The sequence below is a fragment of the Felis catus genome, chromosome D1 (assembly GCF_018350175.1).
Source record: "Felis catus isolate Fca126 chromosome D1, F.catus_Fca126_mat1.0, whole genome shotgun sequence".
NCBI classification, from domain to species: Eukaryota; Metazoa; Chordata; class Mammalia; order Carnivora; family Felidae; genus Felis; species Felis catus.
The window spans coordinates 99,079,991-99,103,692 of record NC_058377.1 but is presented as its reverse complement, the minus strand read 5'-3'; the positions used below and the strand labels follow the sequence as shown (position 1 = coordinate 99,103,692).

Sequence of the window (23,702 nt, the reverse complement as noted above, 5' to 3'; positions counted from 1 at the left end):
GATGTTCAACAGCACTCATCATCAGGGAAATACAAATCAAAACCACCATGAGATACAACCTCCACCAGTCAGAATGGCACACATTAACAACTCAGGCAACAACAGATGTTGGTGAGGATGCGGAGAAAGAGGATCTCTTTTGCACTGCTGGTGGGAATACAAACTGGTGCAGCCACTCTGGAAAACAGTATGGAGGTTCCTCAAAAAATGAAAAATAGAACTACCCTACAACCCAGCAACTGCACTACTAGGTACTTATCCAAGGGAAACAGGTGTGCTGTTTCGAAGAGGCACATGCACCCCAATGTTTATAGCAGCACTGTTGACAGTAGTCAAAGTATGGAAAGAGCCCAAATGTCCATCGATGGATGAATGGATAAAGAAGATGTGGTATATACAGACAATGGAGTATTACTCGGCAATCAAAAAAGAATGAAATCTTGCCATTTGCAACTACGTGGACAGAACTAGAGGGTATTATGCTAAGTGAAATTAGTCAGAGAAAGACAAATATCATATGACTTCACTCATATGAGGACTTTAAGCTACAGAACAGATGAACATAAGGGAAGGGAAGCAAAAATAATATAAAAAGAGGGAGGGGGACAAAACATAAGAGACTCTTAAATATAGAGAACAAACAGAGGGTTGCTGGAGGGGTTGTGGGGGGGGGGAAATGGGCTAAATGGGTAAGGGGCATTAAGAAATCTACTCCTGAAATCACGGTTGCACTATATGCTAAGTAACTTGGATGTAAATTAAAACATGAATAAATTAATTAAAAATATGTATCTTCTGGTCCCTAAACAGAGCTAGTCTGGAAGGTCAGGCTACAGGGACTATAGCACCTTTTATGTACTTTGGTGGGGTTATAGGGTCCTTCAACATTTCCCAAAGCACCGAAATCAGATCAAAGGTGATCCCCAGCAGCAAGTAGAGATGGTTAATTCTTTGCAGGTGCTCAGAAAACTAAACTAGCAGAGACACACAAAGTCAACACAGCATCAATAAAAGACGGAAAGGATGGGGTGTGGATGGGGTGGGCTTGGCTAAAGGCTGAAACCAACAGAAGAGTCATTAGCAAGGTACGAGAAAAAGTAATGGAGCGTAGAAGCATCACCTACAGCAGTTGAAACCCATGCTAATATCAACGAGACCACAAAGTCATGAGAATAATGACTACAAACTGGTGGGGAGTGAGCCAGGGAGCCCAGCAACATGAATGCACTTGCATGGGGGAGAAGACAAATTAAGAGATTCAGGCAAAACTATTCCCTTTCCTGGTGGAGGTTCTTTAATCTTTAATCTCCCTCTCTTGACACTAGGCACTGATCTTGCCCCAACAAGACAAAGGATAACTTCTGAGGAGTGAAGGGCCTCTCAGGAGGCAAGTGCCCTGTGTCTGCCAGGCTAAAAGGACAAGTTTTCTTGGTCACATTGTCTCACAATTGGGCAGGTCAGAGCTAAGACACACTTACCCACCCTCCATGGCTCTCCTAACAAAAAGAACTGCAGGGCCTCGGAGCTGTGGAGAGGAATGTGGTCTCTTTGGGAACTGGAGGCAGGCAAGAATGCAGTGAAGGCTGGATGAAGATACCCAGAGTGGGCTTTAAATGGCTTTAAATTGTTGTGCCAGTTTCTTCTGGCACCTGCCCTACGGAAAGCAACGCCAGGCACCGTCCAGTGGAAATCTGGAAGTGGGCATCCTTTGTGGCTTCAAGTATGCCAGCCTGGCAAGGAAGAGTGTGGTACTTGGTTTCCGTGACCCTGACTTAACCTACTCAATAGGGAACAGTTTCATCTGAGTCAGAAAAAATGAAGAGCGACTCAATTTATGTGATCTTTTACTCAATACATTCAATTTATAATTAAAACCATTACGAAAGCCAATTTGAGAAACCTTGTATTTTTATTCCTTTACCTCAAACTATTCAAGTGCCTACCTCTACCATCTCCTGAGAGCAACCACTTATTTACCTTGGGAGTTCTTTTAAAAAAAATTTTTTTTTAACCTTTATTTATTATTGAAAGAGAGACAGCGTGAGCAGGGGAGGGGCAGAGGGAGAGGGGGAGACACAGAATCTGAAACAGTCTCCTGGCTCTGAGCTGTCAGCACAGAGCCCGACGTGGGGTTCGAACTCACAAACCGCGAGATCTTGACCCGAGATGAAGTCAGACGCTTAACCGAATGAGCCACCCAGGCGCCCCAACTTTGGGAGTTCTTAACGGCTACATTCTTACCTGTTTATTTTGTTAATAAATATTAAGTGCCAACTGTGTTCCAGAGGCCATGCTAGGGTCTGGGGGAATAGTAGCAGATGAGATAGACAAAAATCCCTATTTTCAGGGAACTTACATTCTAGTATGTGTGTGGGTGGAGAGGTAGACAGTAAACAAGGGAACAAATAAATAAAATGCTTGTAGAAAGTGATAAAGGCAGTCGGTAAGCACCTGACTTCAGCCCAAGTCATAATCTCACAGTTTGTGAGTTCGAGCCCTACATCGGGCTCTGCGCTGACAGCTCAGAGCCTGGAGCCTGCTTCAGATTCTGTGTCTCCCTCTGTCTCTGCCTCTCCCTGACTCACACTCTGTCTTTCTCTCTCTCTTTCAAAAATAAAGATTAAAAAATTAAAAAAAAAAAAAAAAGAAAGCGATAGAGGCAATGACATGTGTAACACAGTGTGGTGTGATACGGAATGACTGAGGGTGGGACGTTAGGTGGGGTGGTCACAGATAACCTCTTTTAGAAGCTGGCACTTGAGCTGAGACCTAACCCAGAGGAGAAGGAGTCAGGCATGCAATCCAGCAAAGGCAGACCAGGAGGTGGGACCCGGCAGCAAGAATGTTCTGCTTGCCACTTCCCTATTCTGCACACGAATGCAGTTTCTCTGTCACTGGCATGTTACAATCTGCTGAAGAAATTGTTCTCTGAGGCCTGGGAAAGGAATAATAAATATTGAACGGAACAGGATTCCAAGGTGCACCGACTGCTAGAGAAACATACCGGCACTGGGGGAAGGTGCGAGAATACGCAGGTACTTTGATCCCAGGGTCAAGATAAGGTGAGGGCTGCAGAAACCGCTCCCCCACCCCCGTAATGCCGCGTCTCACTACCATGGCTAATTGGCAGAGCAGTCCGGGTGAACGAGTGCAGGACGGCCAAATCGCAGTGCTGTTTCACACAACGTCATTCCAAGTCACCAAGTGACAGGATTTAGCACTCTGTGTCTGGCAGCAACCAGCAGTGAAGCAGAGAGAATTCCACTGGATTATCCAAAGCATCTGACCCGCAAATGAGGAGTGAGGAGGACATTTCTTAAAAACAACTCCTGAGTGGTACAGTGAGCCAATTCGACATTGAACAGAGACACACAAATATCCAGCCGCCTCTGAGGCAAAAGGTCAATTTCTCGTGCTTGTCCCTGTTCTTCAGGATCCAAGTTCTTGATCTATGCTCAGGTCCTCGTTTTCCTAGCCAAAAGGGGAGACGTGAAGTAGACATGGGCCAGATGGGCAGTGCAAGGCCCAGACTCCGTGCCTGACTCCAGAGGGGCATTACAGCTGAAGTGGAGAGCAGGGTCAGTGGAGAGGAAGAAGGTGCCGTCAGAAACGCAGGCCATGTCTCCTAGAGATAAAGTTTCGATGGGTTGGTTTTTCAGTTGAAGAAGCTGGTATTTGCAGCCGGATCTCGATCTCTGGCAAGCCCACCACAGATCCCCGGTTAGTGACGAGGGGACAGAATGAAGGAAAGAAGCAAATTTCCATTTAACAAGAAGTGGATAGTCCTGAACCGCCCTGCCTTATGGATTTCTGAACTTTTTCTTTCTAATTCTCTTGCCCAAGTCCTGAGATCCCCCACGCCTCATCCTTCTCTCCTCCAAGCCCTTCTCACACAGCTGTTAGGTAAGATTTACTAGATGGAATGTGTTTGCAAAATCTGTTTTGTTCATTGGAACATGTTTATCTAGAAAGAAAGAAAAAAACCTGTCCCTTCTCACTATTTACTTTTTGGTGACTGCCTTCTGGGATTTGGAACTGGATAAACAGATGGACTTCGTGGATGGATTCAGGCGGGACGCCAGGGTGTGTATATAGATCTTGGTCTCAGTGTATATATGGCAAATAGGCCTCACCACACAGCTGTGCTGGTTTTGGAGGGAAGTGAGGGGACAGCATTTTCTGGATGAGAGGACTCCCATTGCTCCAAGGTGTGCCTCCGTGGGGAAACTTGGGGCTACGGGATGCCAGATGGTTTCTAGAGTTCTAACCCCAGATATACGACCCCAATCTCATTTTCTGGCCTCTGGCTGTGGTAATTAAGAGGTTTGCCAGATTCAAAGCTATTGCTTATGATTTGTCCTGGATTTGTATGATACATATACATCTATCTATCTATCTATCTATCTATCTATCTATCTATCTATCTATACAGGCGCCCTTAATGTGCTGAGTGTCGCACTGTCTATGGTGATTAGTGAGCTTCGAGCACCTTTGCAATATGCTGGCTGCCTGTGTTAAAGGCACGCCCACAAGGGGTGTGGTTGTGTTGTGTGTGTGTGCGTCTGCCCACAGAAGTTGTGGAAGGCCTGAAGTACAATATATTCCAGGCCACAGATAAAGTGTAACTGCCAGAGGGAGCAGGGGACAGAGGTCACTCACATGATGGCATGCTGCTGTGGAAAGCGGGTTGGGAGGGGTGGTAGAGAAGCAGGTTCCCTCCTAATGTTTTGACCTACTCCAACATAAATCTCTCCTGCAGAGAGTGGTAGTGGAGGAAGTCAGTTTCTCCTAATTCCATAAATTTCAATTCTAAGATTTGAAGAAATTTCGTTACGTTGTAGGGGAATCTTCTGAGGGCCAGAAAAAAAAATCTTCCTTTGCTTCACAGAATAGGGTTCAGGTGGATGTTTTCTTCTTTCCTGGCAAAATTCCTTTAAACAGCCATGAAAAAAGAAAAAAAAAAAAAAAAAAAGAGGACAGTACTGCCCAGAGAACTGGTACCAAACAGAGCCAACAGAAACAAAACCAAAACCAAAACCAAACAAAATCCCCCAAACCCCAAACCAACCAACCAACAACAACAACAACAACAACAACAACAACAACAAGAACAAAAAACCTCCCTGAGATACAGGGGACCATGTTCATTAGGTTCAGGCAGCTCAAAGACTAGAACATTCAATAATTAGGCTCTAACAGACGAAGGTGCTGTAGGTAATGGGACCTCAAAAAGACAGAACAAAAGATCCTGTTTCTAACAAAGGCTCCGCAGACCTTTATACTACAGTGAGCACTGGGCATGAGGGATGCTGCCCAGGAAATGAAAGGACTCAATCGTTCCTCTTCAGTGAGCGGAGCCCAGAAGGAGTGTTCCAGGGCGCTCTCACAAACACTCTTTAATAATACCATCCAGAGCCTTTGATTCAAGGAACATGCTGAAGAATAAACAGCCTATTAATCTGAGTTTTCTGGTGTGCCTGGGTATACAAAGCAGCAATGAACTAACCCCTTGGCTCTCGCAAACAGCCCAACTGCACACCAGCCACGGCTCCACTGCACCGCTCAGCTCTTCCTCTCCACCACTGCATGCAATTTGTCCCTGGAAAGGCTTCAGGGTTTGGGGACCCTGATGATTTCAACGAAGGATGCCCAGGCCGAGCCCAGGGGGCAAAGAACTGGAAACAGCGCACCCTTGTTTGGCCACAGCAGCATACCCATGTGACTTCAGGCTCAAATGAGAACTGTGTGGTAGTGTGACTGGGTGAGGAGACAAAGTCATCAGTCTGCCTCTTTCTGAGCCAAGTTGACAGCCACAGGCCTGGGAAAGGAAGGCCCAGTTTCAATTGCTTCCCAGTCTTGGTTACCTTGGTGGCAGGAAGGGCTCCTGCATGGGTGGGCTTTGGGTGCCATTCTGTGGAAACATTCCTGGGCGTTTTGCCTAAGTGAAAATTACCAAGTAAGGTCCCTAAGTTTTCAAGGAGGAAAGGAGAAGAAAGATGAGTGACTGTTCCACTCTCAGATGCTTTCACTATGAGTTAGTTCTTTAAATAAACAATGAGGTGTAACTTCTGTGGTAACGACCGTTGGGTGAAGCATCGGGTTCTCCTTCTGGCCCCCAATGAAATCACAGATAAGGAGCTGACAGTGTGAACTTTAAGTAATAAGTTTCAAGTGTTGAAACTGTGTGATCGAGGCTAGGATCGTAGGTTCAAATCAGCCATGGGAGCCAGGCAGTTTCTTTGTGTTGCAGTCACTGACCGCGCACGAGGTGTGTGCTTAATCATGAAAGGAACTGGCTTGAGGAGGTGGATAATCAGTATCACTGCTGCCAAACACACACAAAATCTCAGGGCACATATCCCACTGACCCCAAATTTATAGACCAAAAAAACCCACAACAACAACCACAAACCTCATCTAGTGGAAGTTTCCTTTCTGAAAATAATTTCAAAAATTTAATAGTAAAGTCCTCCGATTCTACTTTCAGAGAACTACTTTGTGTTTGGTCTCTTGAACTGCAGAAGAAAGGGCACGCATCTTACAAAAGCAAAGGAACAGCACAAAGGCTCACATACTTGGCATGAGTGAGTCTGGGATGCCATAGAATGTGGCGATTAAGAGCACGGGCCTTGCAGTCAGTCAGACAGAGGCCTGTTACTTGCTACCTGTGTGATCCTAGACATGTTACATAAAATCAAGGAGCTTCAACTTCCTCACCTGGGAAGTGGATTCACCCTCACGGGATTAGTGAGAGGATTATACAACAGTATCAGAAATGTTTAGTGCACCTGGGGAAAGTAAGTGTCCAACAGATGACAGCTGTACTTACTACCCTTCGAATCTTCCAAAAACAGGCACGGGACTCAAGTGTGGCTCTGTGGGGGGACCTGATGGGCGGTTGGCACATGAGCTACACAAAATGGGAGCTTTTTCATCTCTTTATCAGGCAGGGCTTAGAAGATCCCAGATCTTTCCTCAGTGCGCTGGCAACAAGAGTTTGAGTTCCACGGGACTACTGAGGAAAGGCAATGAGAGAGCAAATCCTAGTACTCTGGGGACCTGAGTTTTGACTTGGGAGCTGCAATGCAGATTGACCTGGAGTTTTCCCACTCCCACCCGAGTCTGGCTTAGCAGATACAGCCTTCTTCCTCTAGGCTCCCACCTGTTGAGACAAACAGATGTGATGTGAACACAAGAGAGGCCTTGCAAACACAGATCTGGTATCAGACGGTCCTTCTCTGTAGCATTCCTGGGGTTGGAAAATGACAAACATTCCAACAGGCTGAATCTAACCCTTCTTGCCCTGTAACTGGGGGCCTTAGGAAACCCGTTCTTGTGATTAGAGCCATCAGTACCTCCCTCCAAGGCTGTGAGTTGGACTTCATTAATATTGATGAGCTGCAGCTCGTTAACCTCATTTGATGTTTATTTACAACCATTCTTCTCATATGCTAATGGATGACACTGGGCTCTTCAGATAGAAAGGAGAGAACTGGACCCTCTCTGCCAGCATCTCCTTGGCAAACTCCTGTCCCTTGAAACAGAAGTTTGCACAGAGGGAATGATGCCAAATGGAGGGAATGCAGCAGAGGGGACAAAATGATGTGAAAAGAATGTCTGCAATGTGATGGGGGAGAGAGAAGCCCAGCTGCTGGGGCCACGGTGTGACTGAGGTTTGGTTACACCCACCCAGGGGGTAACAAAGAGAAGCTGAAGGGCGGGGCTCTGCGGAACTATGAAAGGAGCAATATGTTCCATTTTAGAATTGGGGTGGGGGGTGGAGACGAGTGGGCCCCATGGGTGTCAGGGGACTCGAAGGCCTCTCTCCAACTCATTTCATTTTCTTCTATGATCTTAAGAAATCAACAAACAGGGGGTTGGAGTAGATTTCTGTAAGGCGGTTAAATGCCACAGCAACTAATGCTTAGCAATGCTTGGCTTGGACAAAGAGTAAAGCTCATTGTCCAGAGCGTCACTGGGAAATGGGTAAGCAGGGAGGAATACTCACTGTTTCTCTTTCCCCTAAGTCATGGTTATGTCTATCAAAGAATAGGATAATTAAGCAAAGAAGAGTCAGAGGCTGCGGGAAAATATTTCTCTTAAACTATGGCCATTCTATCATTTCAGGGCTGCTGAGCTTAATGGAAAATTTCACAGTACACAGCAAGTCAATTTTGGGTTGTCCCACCCACTCAAAAGGTATGAAAGTACTATATGACATGTGAGGGGCTGGAGGGAAAAATATTTTGGATATATAAATGCTTATTAATATCAGCAGCAACATCAAACTTAAAATTTCTTAAATATGTAAATGCCAATTCCCATTGTATTTCTTATCTTCACCGCTTGCTTTGCACTTTACATTACTATTTAGATAATTCTTCCCTTCCTGCCTGTGGGGTCCACACCCTCTCCTTTCTCCCAGTCTGGCTTTTTCAGTGAAGTACTTTGAAGATCATTCCTACCCTTGATGTGCCTTTCTAAAGAAGCAGGAGAAAAAAGGAATCTCTTACCCTGAAGATTTAACCACATTTCTTTAAGTACAAAGTATTGGTTCTAACAGGTAGATTTTATGTTTGAGTTGTTTGTCTGAGATCATTACCCCTTAGGGTATAAATTTCAGCTCTTTCAAGTTCTCTATGAACTCAGTTGCTGTTGGACTGAAGGAATCAATAGCAATCTGTATTCAACCCGACAATCTGCAGCTCACCTATGTTTAGGAACAAACATGTCTGGAAGGGTAATTAATGGCAGCAGTGTTTCTCAACCTTTTTTTCCCCTCCATTTCCCCCCCTCTCCCCTGCCCCACCAGCCCTCATAGGTATTTTTTTCCAACTGTCCACCCCTCATGAGATTTCCTCTCAAAGAACCCCTTGGGGGCAATATTGCTCCCATTGAGAATGCATGTTCTAGAGACTTTTAAAAGTACATCATCTAGTAAAAAAATAAGTAAATAAAAATAAAATAAAATAAATAAAATAAAAGTACATCATCTAGGGGCGCCTGGGTGGCTCAGTTGGTTAAGTGTCCAACTTTGGCTCAGGTCATGATCTCACCACTCAAGAGTTTGAGCCCTGCGTCCAGCTCTGTGCTGACAGTTCCGAGCCTAGAGCCTGCTTCAGATTCTGTCTCCCTCTCTCTCTGCCCCTCCCCCACTCACACTCTGTCTCTCTCAAAAATAAATAAACATTAAAAATAAATAAAAGTACATCATCTGATTTCATGTGTTCTGGGATTGAACCTAACATTCTCCCAAAGTGAACCATCAAACACAATTACACCTCTGTTCTGATTTTAAAGAAAGAAAAAGAGAAAAAAGGACATTTTTGTGTCTATCTAAGTGATAGTTCTTCCAAAGAAGAGATCAAAATCCTTTTTTTCACACTGGACCTGATCTATCCACAGAATAAAGGGCTTCCTTTTTGGCAGTGGATTGGCTTTTTACAATAGTTCTATTTGAGTGTGGGAAGAGGTAATAGATTGCCAGGTCCCTTAGGGACCCCCAAAAAGTTCACTCTCCTAAAAGTCAACAATACATTCCCTTGTAAGAGTAGAATTAAGTTCATTATCTCATTAAATTTCTCCTAAACTCCAGAGGAAGATAGTGATTGGTATTGCTATTCCCCTTTTACAAGCAGAGAGCTGAGGACATGAGCGGTTCAGTAGCTTAATTTAGGTCACAGGGACTGAAGTTTCTTCATATAGATATCTTAGCTGTCACACAAGGTCACTCTGAGGATTTCTAGACCCTATGTCTTCTGGTTCCTGCTTTAATCTAGGATCTTCGTACCCTGCTGGAGAAATGTTTATAAAGGTTGTTCTGCCTCTGCCTGCCACTGTCTCCATCTGACAGCGGAAAAGCAAAAGAAGGCGCAGAGAAGAACTGACTAAGCAGGAGAAATGAAGTGACCTCAGGCTATTGTCCTAAAGGTGACTGTTTTCGCAAGTAAATGGCTTAGGCAGCATAGGACACCATACTGGGGAGTACACAAGGTTTTTCTTTTCTAGGATGAATACCACCATCTTTGCAGGGCTCAAATGAGATGTATTAAACCATGATGCACTCCTCAGAAGATACCAAGACCCAAATCCAGACCTCCCACAAATAGGTCTTCAAGTAACATGAGAAATTCATATTTTATTTAGCAATCATGGAAAGTGACCACATCTTAGAACTATCTATACTTGAAATTCACACTAAGCGAGTGGGAATTAGCATCTGGCAAACCAAATAAAAAATTTACCTACAGGGCTCTTCTCTGTAAACTGGCTTCGGGCTCATTTAATTTTCCCAATTAAGCCAGTGTTAGAATTCCCACAGAACAAAATAAACTTATTTGTTCTAAACAGTAAGAGACTTCAAGAGATAACTTGTCTATCTCATGCCTTCAAGTAGATCTGTATGTAATCTATTCCTCATAACCAGACTCCATTCTTCTAAAAATGAAACAAAGAACTCCAAAGAAGACTATTCTGCAATATTGCTTAGGAACCCAGTATGACATTAAATAACATCATCTCTAATAAATTTTCCTCATGTGTGACCTCAGTCCTTCACACTGCAATAGAAGTTAGTTTCCTTTTTTTGTTTGAAGACACGGAGAGGAGCTCATTAAGGGTTAAAGGCTTTAACTTTAATTCAGAATGTTCAGAGCCAAAAAATACACCCTAGATCAACACAAACACATTAAAGCAAAGATCAAAGTATATATGTTTAGCTCAACTAGCTTCTGATACAGAAATGTTATGCTAGTCCTTCTTTTGCTGTAAACCGGGAACAAAATTGAGAACAAATTTATTTGAGAGAGGGCAAAAACAAACAAACAAACAAACAAACAAAAAACAAAGAAGACTTCACAGTTTGTCTCAAAGAAAATGCAACTATAACTATTCTGGACTAAAACAGAAACTAGGTATGGAAATCTAAAAATTGACTTTGTGTTACAGAAGAGGCAGTTAAATGAAAAACCATTTCCTGGGGCACGTGGGTGGCTCAATTGGTTAAGCATCAGACTCTTGATTTCGGCTCCTGTCATGATCTCAAGGTCATGGGTTTACGCTGTCAGCATGGAGCCTGCTTGGGATTCTCTCCCTCTCCTCTCTCTCTGCCCCTCCCCTGCTCTTGTGTTCTCTCTCAAAATAAATAAACTTAGGGGCGCCTGAGTGGCTCAGTCAGTTAAGTGTCCGACTTCGGCTCAGGTCATGATCTCACGGTTCATGAGTTCAAGCCCCACACTGGGCCATCGGGCTCTGTGCTGACAGTTGGGAGACTGGAGCCTGCTTCATATTCTGTGTCTCTCTCTCTTTCTGCCCCTCCCCTGCTCATGCTATGTCTCTCTCAAAAATAAATAAACATTAAAAATAAAAAAAGATAACATTCCTTAAAAAAAAAAGAAAGAAAAACCATTTCCTACTGGATGCCATAAAACAGGAGCAAATGGGTGTGGGGCAAATCATTTAAAGTCTTGGACATCACGGCAAGGGAATTAAACTGAAAATACTCCAACTTGGACTAGGTGAGGCAAGAAAGCGAGCCCCACCGAAACCACTGAGCCTACAGTTTACAGCAGCTGTCAATGAATTGGAATGGGCAGTGAGGAGACATGAGCATCACCATGGTCCAATCTTGATTTGTTAATGTCAGCATTTGTCTATCTTGTTCTACCAACAGAACTAGTTAAAGAAAAAATCCTAGATTCAGGAAAAGGCTAATCTTTTTCATTGGCAGGTGACCAAAGAAAACACATTCTCCAACGAGCAGTATAAAGCAATGAAAACAAGACTGTACTTATCAAACATTTTTATCTGAAGTGCTCAAAACATCTGCCAATATTATACCCAGTTCCCACTTCCCCTTCACCACTTTCCCCACAGCTGTGGGAGGAAAAACAAGCTTTTTGTAGGAAGGATGTCTCCTCTGCACATTGATGTAAGTCTGAATACAACGTTAGGAAAAGAACCTCCCAAAGAGGGTGTGGGTGGGGATTCTCCAGGGTGCCAGGTCCTCTAAGCACCCTGGTAAAAGCTTTGCCCCAGCACTTCAAAGGCAGTGTGGTAAAGTTCGTCTTGGCAGCTCTAGATGCTGCCAAGGAGAGCAATTCCTCATTTGGGCCAGGGACCAAAAGGGAGGATTCAGAAGGAAGAATAAGAAGGTATTTTCCCATCCAGATAGAAGTAAGGAAACAGACCCACTGACTCACTAATCCTTTTTTCCGGAGGTGGTCTTATTATCCTGGTTTTATGCTTAATGAACGGGAGTGTGGAAAGCTGGTGAGGATAATGTGCTGAAAGTTACAAAGTAGGTTTGTGACAAGGAGTGGTAGAGAATCCAGAAGTCAACTGAGAACAGTGATAGATGTAGGTTATCAGAAGAACCCCTGGAGGTTTGAGAACTAAAAGCTAGAATACTTTTTTTTTTCCTTATAACGGAGAACAGGAATGAGTAGGAAGACCTATCAGACTAATACACACAGTACAGTAGTCCAACCTCAGGGGAACAGATAGAAAAAACAATTTTGCAATGCAAGGTTTAAGTAAGCAACAGGTAGTACTATTTGTTTCATAATTTTGCACAAAACACATCATTAGGTGCTATCATACTATATAACTGATGGGTCAGACATGCTATCAGTCAGTGATGGTGGTGAATATGTTACAGATAGTTGGCCTTAAAAGTTTGAGATATACAGTTAAAATAAACAAAAAATCATCTCTTTTGTCTGTATTCCAAGTGGTGGGTCTTTCCTGGGCATAGGTATCTGAAGGCCTACTCTAGACAAGATAAAGAGACTTTTTCCCCAGAGTGTTATGCGGGGCACTGAAGAAGTTCCTTCTTCACTGGGACATCTAGAAGAAGCCAAAAGGGCCTCAGTCAAGTATTAAATCTTGTGGATAAGATGATTTAAAATTTCAAATTTATGATGGCTTTAAGGAGATAAAAGACACCAGAAACTCTTAATTTTTCTTTAACTTGGGAACGATTTTATTTATTTTATTTTTTTTGTTTGTTTTTTTTTCCAATATATGAAATTTATTGTCAAATTGGTTTCCATACAACACCCAGTGCTCATTTGGGAACGATTTTAATAGTAGTCTCCTTATTTCTTTTCTGCTGGGTCTTGATATTGCAGAAAAAGCTTAGAATGATAAAATTGAGATGGGATTTTCAAAAAGATGCTTATTAATTTTATGAGAAAATCAGATTGAATATTGACGAATCAGTAACCATTTTGAATGAATAGACTTTATAATAAACACATAGGTCATGTGAAAAGTAATTAGGATAAAAGGAATCTCTATGATTCTATGAAACCAAAGTTTATAAATTGCTTGAGATAAATCTAGTAAATCTGAATATGACCTTGGCTTGTCATGTCAAGGCACCCAATTAATGTTTGCTTCCCTTCACCCAGACTCATGCCTCTAGGCAAGAAGGCAATTAAACTTCCATTAAAAATCAATTATCAGTCCAATTTTATGAGGTACCTAGAATAGGCAAATTCATTGAAACAGAAAGTAGAATAGAAGTTACCAGGGGCTAGGGGTAGGGTAGGGAGAAATGGGGAGTTGTTTAATAGGTACAGTTTCAGTATGGGATGATGAAAAAGTTCTGCAAACAGACAGTGGTGATGGTTGCACCATACTATAAATGTACTTAATGTCACTAAATTATACATTTATCAGTGATTAAAAAGATCAATTTATTATGTATATTTGAACACAATTTTTAAAAAAGATCTTTTTTTTTTAAGTTTATTTTTTGAGAGAGAGCACAAGTGCATTCACGTGCTTGTGGGTGGGAGAGGGGCAGAAAAAGGGAGAGAAAGAATCCCAAGCAGGCTCCATGCTGTGAGCACAGAGCCCCATGTGGGACTCCATCTCATGAACTGTTGAGATCATGACCTGAGCTGAAATCCAGAGTCGGATGCTTAACCAGCTGAGCTACCCAGGTGCCCCTAGATCTGTATTGTTTTAAAAAATATCCAGATAAAGGGCTTGTCAATCATTCCTTTATAATAATCTATGCAGTTTCTCAAATTTATCTGTTCATCAGAATCACTTGAGGTGCTTATTAATTTATATATATGTGTGTGTGTGTGTGTGTGTGTGTGTGTATACACACACACACACACACACACACACACACACACACATTTATTTATTTGAGAGCAAGGGAGAGAGCGAGGGAGAGAATCTTAAGCAGGCTCCAGGCTCAGCATGGAGCCTGATGTGGGGCTCGATCTCATGACTGTGGGATCATGACCTGAACTGAAATCAAGAGCCAGAGGTTTAGCTGACTGAGCCACCCAGGCACCCTGAGGTGCTTATTAAAGTTACAGGTTCTCTGGCCATACCCCAGACTGGCTATTTGGGATTATTGGGTCCTAGGGTAGGCTCATGAAAACATGGTTGAATACTGTCTGTACTGGGGGGACCATGGTGCCAATTCAAGAAGCTTACTAACTCTTAGACTTCTTCCCCTGTCCTGTGTTATCTTTTGTTTTTGCTTTTTTCAATTTTTTTATTGTGGTAAAATACACATAACAAAAAATTTACCATCTTAACCACTTAAAAACAATTTTTTTAATGTTTATTTTTGAGACAGAGAGAGAGAGAGACAGAATCCGAGTGGGGGAGGCACAAAGAGAGTGGGAGACACAGAATCCAAAGCAGGCTCCAGGCTTTGAGCTGTCAGCCCAATGCAGGGCTCGAACTCATGAACCGTGAGATCGTGACCTGAGCCGAAGTTGGATGCTTAACTGACTGAGCCACCCCGGCACCCCAGCCATCTTAACCATTTTTAAGTATATAGTTCAGTAGTATTAAGTACATTCATATTGTCATGCAACCATCACCACCACCCATCTCCAGATGGATTTATCTTGCAAAACTGAAACTCTACACCCATTAAACACTAACTCCCATTCCCACCCTGGCCCTGGCAACCACCATTCTACTATCTGTCTTTATGATTATGGATACTCTGAGTAACTCATATAAGTGGAATCATATAATATCTGCCTTTTCGCTACTGGCTTCTTTCACTCAGCAGTGATATCCACAGGGTTCGTCCATGTTGTAGCATATGTCAGAATTTCCTTCATTGTTAAGGCTGAATAAAACTCTATTGTATCTGTGTACCACGGTTTCCTTATCCACTGATCCGCTGATAGACACTTGGGTTGCTTGCACATTTTAGCTATTGTGAATAATGCTGCCACGAACATGGGTGTGCAGCTATCTCTTTGAGACCCTGCTTTTAGTTCTTTTGAGTATATACCTAGATATGGAATCACTGACTTATTACATGGTAATTCTACTTTTAATTTTCTGAGGAACCACCATATGCCTTCCCATAGTATCCATGCCCACTTTACAATCCCACCAACAGTGCACAGGATTCCTGTTTATCCACATCTTTGCCAATGCTTGTTACTTTCTGTTGTTGTTGTTTTTAATACGAGCCATCCTAGTACGTGTGTGAGGTGGTATCTCATTGTAGTTTGGGTTTGCACTTCCCTAATGATTAGTGATGTTGAGCATCTTTCATTGCATCCTTTCATTTCATTCATGGCTGACTATGATTTATATATTTTCTTAGGAGAAATGTCTGTTCAAGTTCTTTGATCATTTTTTAAAATATAATTTATTGTCAAACTGGTTTATGTACAATACCCAGTGCTCATCCCAACAAGTGCCCTCCTCAGTGCCCGTCACCCATTTTCCCCTCTCCCCCACCTCTCCCATCCACCCTCAGTTTGTTCTCTGTATTTAAGAGTCTCTTATGGTTTGCCTCCCTCCCTCTCTGTAACCCCTTCCCTTCCCCATGGTCTTCTATTAAGTTTCTCAAGATCCACATATGAGTGAAAACATATGATATCTGTCCTTCTCTGACTGACTTATTTCACTCAGCATAATACCTTCCAGTTCCATCCACGTTGCTGCAAATGGCATGGTTTCATTCTTTCTCATTGCCAAATAGTATTCCACTGTATATATAAACCACATCTTCTTTATCCATTCATCAGTTAATGGACATTTAGGGTCTTTCCATAATTTGGCTATTGTTGAAAGTGCTGCTATAAACATTGGGGTACACGTGCCCCTATGCATCAGCACTCCTGTATTCCTTGGGTAATTTCCTAGCAGTGCTATTGGTGGGTCATAGGGTTGTTCTATTTTTAACTCTTTGAGGAACCTCCATACTGTTTTCCAGAGCGGCTGTACTAGTTTGCATCCCCGCCAGTAGTACAAGAGGATTCCTGTTTCTCCACATCCTTGCCAGCATCTATAGTTTCCTGATTTGTACATTTTGGCCACTCTGACTGGTGTGAGGTGGTATCTCAGTGTGGCTTTGATTTGTGTTTCCCTGATGATGAGTGACACTGAGCATCGTTCCATGTGTCTGTTACTTTGCCCATTTTTTAATCAGGTTGTTTGCTTTTTTGTGTGGTTGATGTCCTTGTATTTTAATAGTTGTCAGATTTAATCTACCTAGAGAAGGATCTGGTTTGAGCCTCCAATATAGAAGGCATTGTTGAGACATCACATGTTATTGTTCAATTAAAGTTAAATAGTGCAATCCCTATCAAAATAACACTAGCATTCTTCACAGAGCTATAACAAACACTCCCAAAATTTGTATGGAACCACAAAAGACCCCGAATTGCCAAAGCAATCCTGAAAAAGAAAATCAAAGCTGGAGGCATCACAATCCCAGACTCCAAGCTGTATTTTAAAGCTGTAATCATCAAGACAGTATGGTACTGGCACAAGAACAGACACACAGATCAATGGAACAGAATAGAGAACCCAGAAATAGACCTGTTAGTATGGCCAACTAATCTTTGACAAAGCCGGAAAGAATATCCAATGGAAGAAAGAGAGTCTCTTCAGCAAATGGTATCAGGAAAAACGGACAGCGACATGCAGAAGAATGAACCTGGACCACTTTCTTGCACCATACACAAAAATAAACTCAAAATGGATGAAAGACCTAAATGTAAGACAGGAAGTCAACAAAATCCTAGAGGGGAAAATAGGCAATAACCTCTCTGACCTCAGCCACAGCAACTTCTTACCTGACATGTCTCCAGAGGCAAGGGAAACAAAAGCAAAAATGAACTACTGGAACATCATCAAGACAAAAAGCTTCTGCACAGCGAAGGAAACAATCAGCAAAACTAAAAGGCAACCGATGGAATAGAAGATATTTGCAAATGACATATCAGATGAAGGGTTAGTATCCAAAATCTATAAAGAACATATCAAACTCAATACCCAAGAAACAAAGAATCCAGTGAAGAAATGGGCAAAAGACATGAATAGACACTCTTCCAAAGAAGACATCCAGATGGCTGACAGACACATGAAAAGATGCTCAACAGCACTCATCATCAGGGAAATACAAATCAAAACCACAGTGAGATACCAGTGTCAGAATGGCACACATTAACAACTCAGGCAACAACAGGTGTTGGTGAGGATGCAGAGGAGAGGATCTCTTTTGCACTGCTGGTGGGAATGCAAACTGGTGCAGCTACTCTGGAAAACAGTATGGAGGTTCCTAACAAAATGAAAAATAGAACTACCCTACAACCCACCAATTGCACTACTAGGTGTTTATCCAGAGAATACAGGTGTGCTGTTTCAAGGGGGCACATGCACCCCAATGTTTATAGCAGCACTATCAACAATAGCCAAAGTATGGAAAAAGCCCAAATGTCCATCTATGGATGAATGGATACAGAAGATGTGATATATATATTCAATGGAATATTACTTGGCGACAAAAAAGAATGAAACCTTGCCATTTGCAACAATGTGGATAGAACTCGAGTGTTTACACTAAGCACAATAAGTCAGTCAGAGAAAGACAAATATCATATGATTTCACTCATATGTGGAATTTAAGACACAAAACAGATGAAAATAAGGGAAGGGAAGCAAAAATAATATAAAAACAGAGAGGAAGACAAACCATAAGAGCCTCCTAAATACAGAAAACAAACTGAGGGTTGCTGGTGGGGTGTTGCAACCCTGGAGGGTTGCTGGTGGGGTGAGGGGAAGGGGTGAAGGGGTGAGAGGCATTAAGGAAGACACTAGTTGGGATGAACACTGGGTGTTATATGGAAGTGAAGAATCACTAAACTCTATTCCTGAGGGAGAAAAAAAAGTTAAATAGTTAGTAAGAGTCCTCCCTGTGTCAGGCATTGGGCTATTCACCAGGATTACAAAATTCAATAAGGCATGGTCTCTGTGCCCAAAGAACTTCAAGTCTAATGGAGAAGACAAACAACTGATTTCAAAACATGTTGATAATGTACTGGCAGATAGCTTAGAACATAAAGGACAAGGGTTAGCCCACTTGGTAGGGGCAGGTAGAGGACTGCTGAGGGAAGGTGTTCTAGAGAAGGTGCTACCAGTAATGAATACTGAAGTCGGGCTTTTTCTGGGTGAAAAGATGGGGTGGTAGTGCTACTGGCAGGGCCTAAACAAAGGCATCCTGATGGGAAACAACATGTGAGATGAGGGGAACTACTGTAACTGAGTTCAGTAAAACTGAAGAGATTTCAAGGCAAGGGGTTGCTGGAAATGAGGCTGAAGAGGGAGGCAGAGATCAGGTCGCAGAAAGCCTTATGTGCTTCATTTTGTAGATGATGGGGATACCTTTAAATGGTTTTAAGTAAAAGAAGACTATTGGCACAGTCAGATTTTCTTTGTATATAGGTCACTGGACTCTGAAGGGAGTAAAATGGGTAAGAGAGACTGTAAAGGTTCAAGTAAGAACTGGGGTGATGATAATGGAATCAAAAGGAAAGGTCAGAGATTCAAGAACTATTCTGAAGGTAGGATCAGTGGGACTTTTCATTTTTTATTTTACTTTTAATTTTTTAACGTTTATTTATTTTTGAGAGAGGGAGGGAGAGAGAGAGAGAGACAGAGAATGAACGGGGGAGGGGCAGAGAGTGAGAGAGCGAGACACAGAATCTGAAGCAGGCTCCAGGCTCCGAGCTGTCAGCACAGAGCCTGACATGGGGCTTGAATTCAGGAACTGTTAGATCATGACCTGAGCCAAAGTCAGACACTTAACCAACTTAGCCACCCAGGAACCCCTCAGTGGGGCTTTTTAGCTGACTACATGTGAAGGGAGAGAGGAAAGGACGAATCTAGAATGAGTCTATAGAGTCTAGAATGATAGAGCGGGGAACCCAAGAGGAGACGCAGATCCAAGGATGAGGGTGAGAAGTTCTGTTTCTGACATGTTGAAATGAAGTAACTGTCAGACATACAAGTAGAGATGTATGAGCCTGATAGGACCCTGGCTGTATGCGATTGGTGCTCCGGGGGTATTCAGGGCTGAAAATACAGACTTAGAAGTCATTTGCCTAAGGCAGTGGGAAAGTCAAGAGAGAAGACTGCTCAGTAACTATGTGTAGTGAGTAAAGTAATGAGCCCAGTATAGAACACTGGGCAATTACAACATTTAGGATGAGGAACAAGAGACAATGGGAAGGATTGGTCAGAGAAGAAGGAAGAAGTAGTAGAAAGGGTGTAACTTTGAAGCCACACAGAATCAGTTTTAGAATTTCTTCTCCACTACCTATTGTATGTCCTTGAACAAATTAGTCATGAGCCTCAGTTTTCCTGTCTATTATATAGGGACAATACAGTAGTAACCCCCTTATCTGCATAGGATACATTCCAGGACTCCCGGTGGATGCCAAAAACCAGGGATAGTATTGAACCCTATATATGTTTTTTCCTATACATACATATCTATGGGAAAGTTTAATTTATAAATCAGGCATAGTATGGGATCAACAATAATTAACTAATAATAAAAGAAAATAATTCTGACAATAAACTGTAATAAAAATTATGTGAATGTGGTCTCTCTCAAAATATCTTCTTGTACTTTCACCCTTCTTTTTTATTTTTTTAATGTGTATCTATTTTGAGAGAGAGAGAGAGAGAGAGAGAGAGAGAGAGAGAACATGCACGTGTGTGCATGAAAGTGGGGGAGGGGCAGAGACAGAGGGAGAGAGAGAATCCCAAGTAGGGTCCTGGGATCAAGACCTGAGTCAGGCTCCACGCTCAGCTTGGGATTCTCTCTCTCCCTCCCTCTGTCCCTCTCCCCCCACTCATACTCTAAAGTATGTCTGTAAAGTAAAGTAAAATAAATAAATAAATAAATAAATAAATAAATAGAATAAAATTCTCATGAAAAAGATAATTAAAAAAAACAAATAAAAATAAATAAGTAAAAAGTGCCTTTCACAATGCCTACCTCACTGTAGGCACTTAACAAATGTGATTTCCTTTTTTTGTTAGTCTGGCCCTTTTATGTTTCCCTGCCGGTAAGTGACAGGAAGTAGGGTATCCTTAGTTGTCAAGTAGTTTTTAGCCTTACTTTATTTATTTTTTTTTTTGAGAGAGACATGGAGCTTGATCTCACAATTGTGAGATCATGACCTGAGCCAAAATCAAGGGTCAGATGCTTAACCGACTGAGCTACCAGGGCGCCCCTGTAGATTTCAGCTTCACCAAGGGTCAAATTGGGAGACAGCCCCGTCTCTGCCAATCTACAGTTACTCTCAACTGAAGCCACAAAGATGCAAAAAAATTCAGGTTTGTAATGGTACTCTCGATGCCCATAGAACTACTGCGCTTCTTCTGTGTTATTTCTGCTTTTCCAGGACACTAGTCCTTGGGAGCAGCTCCACAATGAAATAAGTGAGCAAATAAGAACATATTTGAAATGAGCTAGGAATTCATAGTTGTTAGAGGTGACACCAGCTTCATTTTTGGCTCACGGAATATAAGGGCGTTTTGTATATGGTAGGCGATGAAAAGGTGCTGGAATGCCCCCAAAATACTAAAATTAGAAAAGAAAAATTCTTCATGACTCAAAGATTAGTGTGGTAGAGGTTTTTTTTTTTTTGAAACTAAAACATGTATTACATCATCCTGGCAGGCCTGTTTTTAATGATCTGTAAGCTTCAATACAGCAAGTATCATTTAAGGCTTTGAAGGGAGAGGAAAAAGGGTGTTTCAAGTCCCTCAAACAATTTACTGCTCCAGTATTTCTAATAATCATGTGAGTATTTTTCCTTTTGACTGGAGAGCAAAGGAAGACGGAAACCTGTGGAAACTGGAGTTGGACAAGAAAACAAAGTTCACAGATGAAATCCTGTCTTATGTTGGCCGCTCAAACGAGACTCACCCCTTACGGGCTTTAAAAAAACTCATCCAGCACAGTCTCTTTTGTTCCCCTCAGTGGTTAAGTGTCACAGAAGCCTACTCAGGCTGATCTAAACAATCATGGGAAAGTTTCTTCAGGAAAAAGAGGCAGGGATTACTGTACTTTGTCATGGTCATTCATGCCAATGGTAGGCCATTTCCCCTCAGAGATGTATTTCTCTAGAGCGATGGGCTGAAAACAAGCAATTTTTAAGTCAATCAATACAATTAAAATGTCTCCAAATAACACAATAGTTTTATTTCTGTGGTAATTAACCTCCCTTCCCTTGAAAACGAAACTGTCTTTCCACTATTAGTGCATGGTTAAAACAGATGACCTTTAAACTAGTGCCTGGCATACAGCAGGCACTCAATAAACACTTGTTGAAGGGCACCTGGCTGGCTCAGTTGGAGGAGCATGCGACTCTTGATCTCGGGGTCATTGAGTTCAAGCCCCACATTAGCTGTAGAGATTACTTAAATAAATAAGTAAAACTTAAAAAAATACTTCTTGAATGAAAGAAGGAATGCATAGGGCAAAACAAACACCTTCTCTTGAAGGCCTCTGTTCTTTTTGTATTAATCCAAGGCTAATTTGGCTTCTTTAGAGTCACATCATCCTGTGCTCAAGACTCAGTTCAAGTCTCTTGCTATTTTATTGTTAAGGTACATATTATCATGACTCTTTTTCTCGACCAATTTTTTCAATTGGGCATTTTTTAACTCAGTTTTTACTTACATTTAATATTTTATATTTTCCCATTTTAGTTGTAGAATGAGCTTGTTGCTCCAGCCTGGAACACATCTAACTGGAACACAGAGGTAAGAGTTACATACGAGCAACAGACTAGCTTCTCGGTCCTCTTGGCATCCTCTAAATCACCTTTCATGATACTCTTTTATATTACTTAGTCATTCGCTCATTTACTTATTCAACCAATATTTACTAAGTCTTAATATGTGTCAGGCACCATTCTCAATGCTGAGGATACAGCAATGAACAAAAGGGACCGAAATCCCTGCCCCTGTGGTATTTACAAGCGAGTGCAGGGAAGGTCAGGCAAAACAAGAAAAACATGTCATGAAAAACAAAACAGTAGAGGATTTATTCCAGATTACAAGAAACCAAAGAGACGTTACCAAGTACAATGTGTAAACCTTGATTCTATCCGGGGTCAGAAAACAAACAGCCAAATATATTTGAGAACAATCAGGGAAATTGTAACTTGCATTAGATGTTAGATGATGTTATGGAATTATTGTTCATTTTGTTAAATGTGATAATGACATAGGGATTATGCAGGAGAACAGGAGAATGCCCTTATTGTTAGGAGTATGTAGGGGTAAGGTGTCAGGATTCCTGTAACTTAGTTTCAAATGATCTATCATCTATCTATCTATCTATCTATCTATCTATCTATCTATCTATCATCTATCTACCTACCTACCTACCTGCCATGCACAAATGTAACAAAATGTCAGCATTTGGTGAATCCAGGTAAAGGGCATAGAGGTGTCTTTATAACTTTCTTGTAGGTTTGAAAGTTTTCAAATAAGGAGTGGTGGGAGTGGGGGAAACTTATTCCATTTCTAGTCAGAAATGTGACTCATGATTAATTAGTTTGACTCTTGTTGCTCAACATTTTTCTATAAGTGGGTTGATCCCTCATCCTGAAGTATTTCCTTTCATCATATACCTAGCAACACTTTCCCTTTTCTGTTGTGGCCAGAGGAAAGGCTAGGATATGGGATAGCCACGGGATATTCTCTCAAAATATCTCTTTGCCATGACTTTGTTAAATTAACATTAAGTGGAGCACGGGGTGCCAGAAGGTGAGTCTTGGTTCAACAGTAGCCCACAAGAGAAACTGAAATAGATACATGTATTTCTGACAGGTCCTGGAAGAAGCACAAAGCACACTCCGAGGGATCACAGGGGGAGGTCAAGGCAAGGTGCAGACAGAGAGCGATAGGACCTGGGGCAACATGCCTTTATTAGGGTCTGTGGGAGGAGTGCTTTGGGGTCCCCAGGCTAAGGCCAGATTGGTCAATTCAACCCAAACAAGTGAGGCTTTAGTGAGTTCCATGGGGGTCTTGTTTAAGGGGCGCACCAGGAGAAGGCCCTGGGAGGTAGGGGAGACTGCTGATCACAAGGGTGGTTAGGGAAGTCACATCAGGAACTCAACTGCTTGTGGCTCTTCCAGCTGTTATCCAGAGCATTGGATTGCACAAGGGGACTAGTGTCAGTTTAAGGTCCCTGCAGGCCAAACAAATTGGATGCTGAGGCAGCAATACCATGGAGCAGCTTAGCTAAATTCTGTACACTCTTCCTTCAACTTGATCTGAAATAGTGCTTTCACATTATCTGTTATTCACACACTTTATAGCTGAATTCAAGCTAGTAATAAAATAATTACAAAGTACAGGAAAAACACAAGGACGAAGTAGGAAGCAAATTA

General features: G+C 42.1%; 1 protein-coding gene and 1 long non-coding RNA gene across 5 annotated transcripts in view; one reads left to right on the top strand and one right to left on the bottom strand.

The window, feature by feature from the left end:
- Positions 1–23,702, bottom strand: part of CD1H11orf49 (chromosome D1 C11orf49 homolog) — a 202,927-nt gene that overhangs the window by 49,682 nt on the left and 129,543 nt on the right. The window lies entirely within an intron of this gene.
- LOC123380596 lies at positions 7,784–22,558 on the top strand. The gene is made up of 3 exons (XR_006586601.1): positions 7,784–7,986; positions 8,128–8,199; positions 22,012–22,558. It is a non-coding gene; the product is annotated as an uncharacterized LOC123380596 (long non-coding RNA).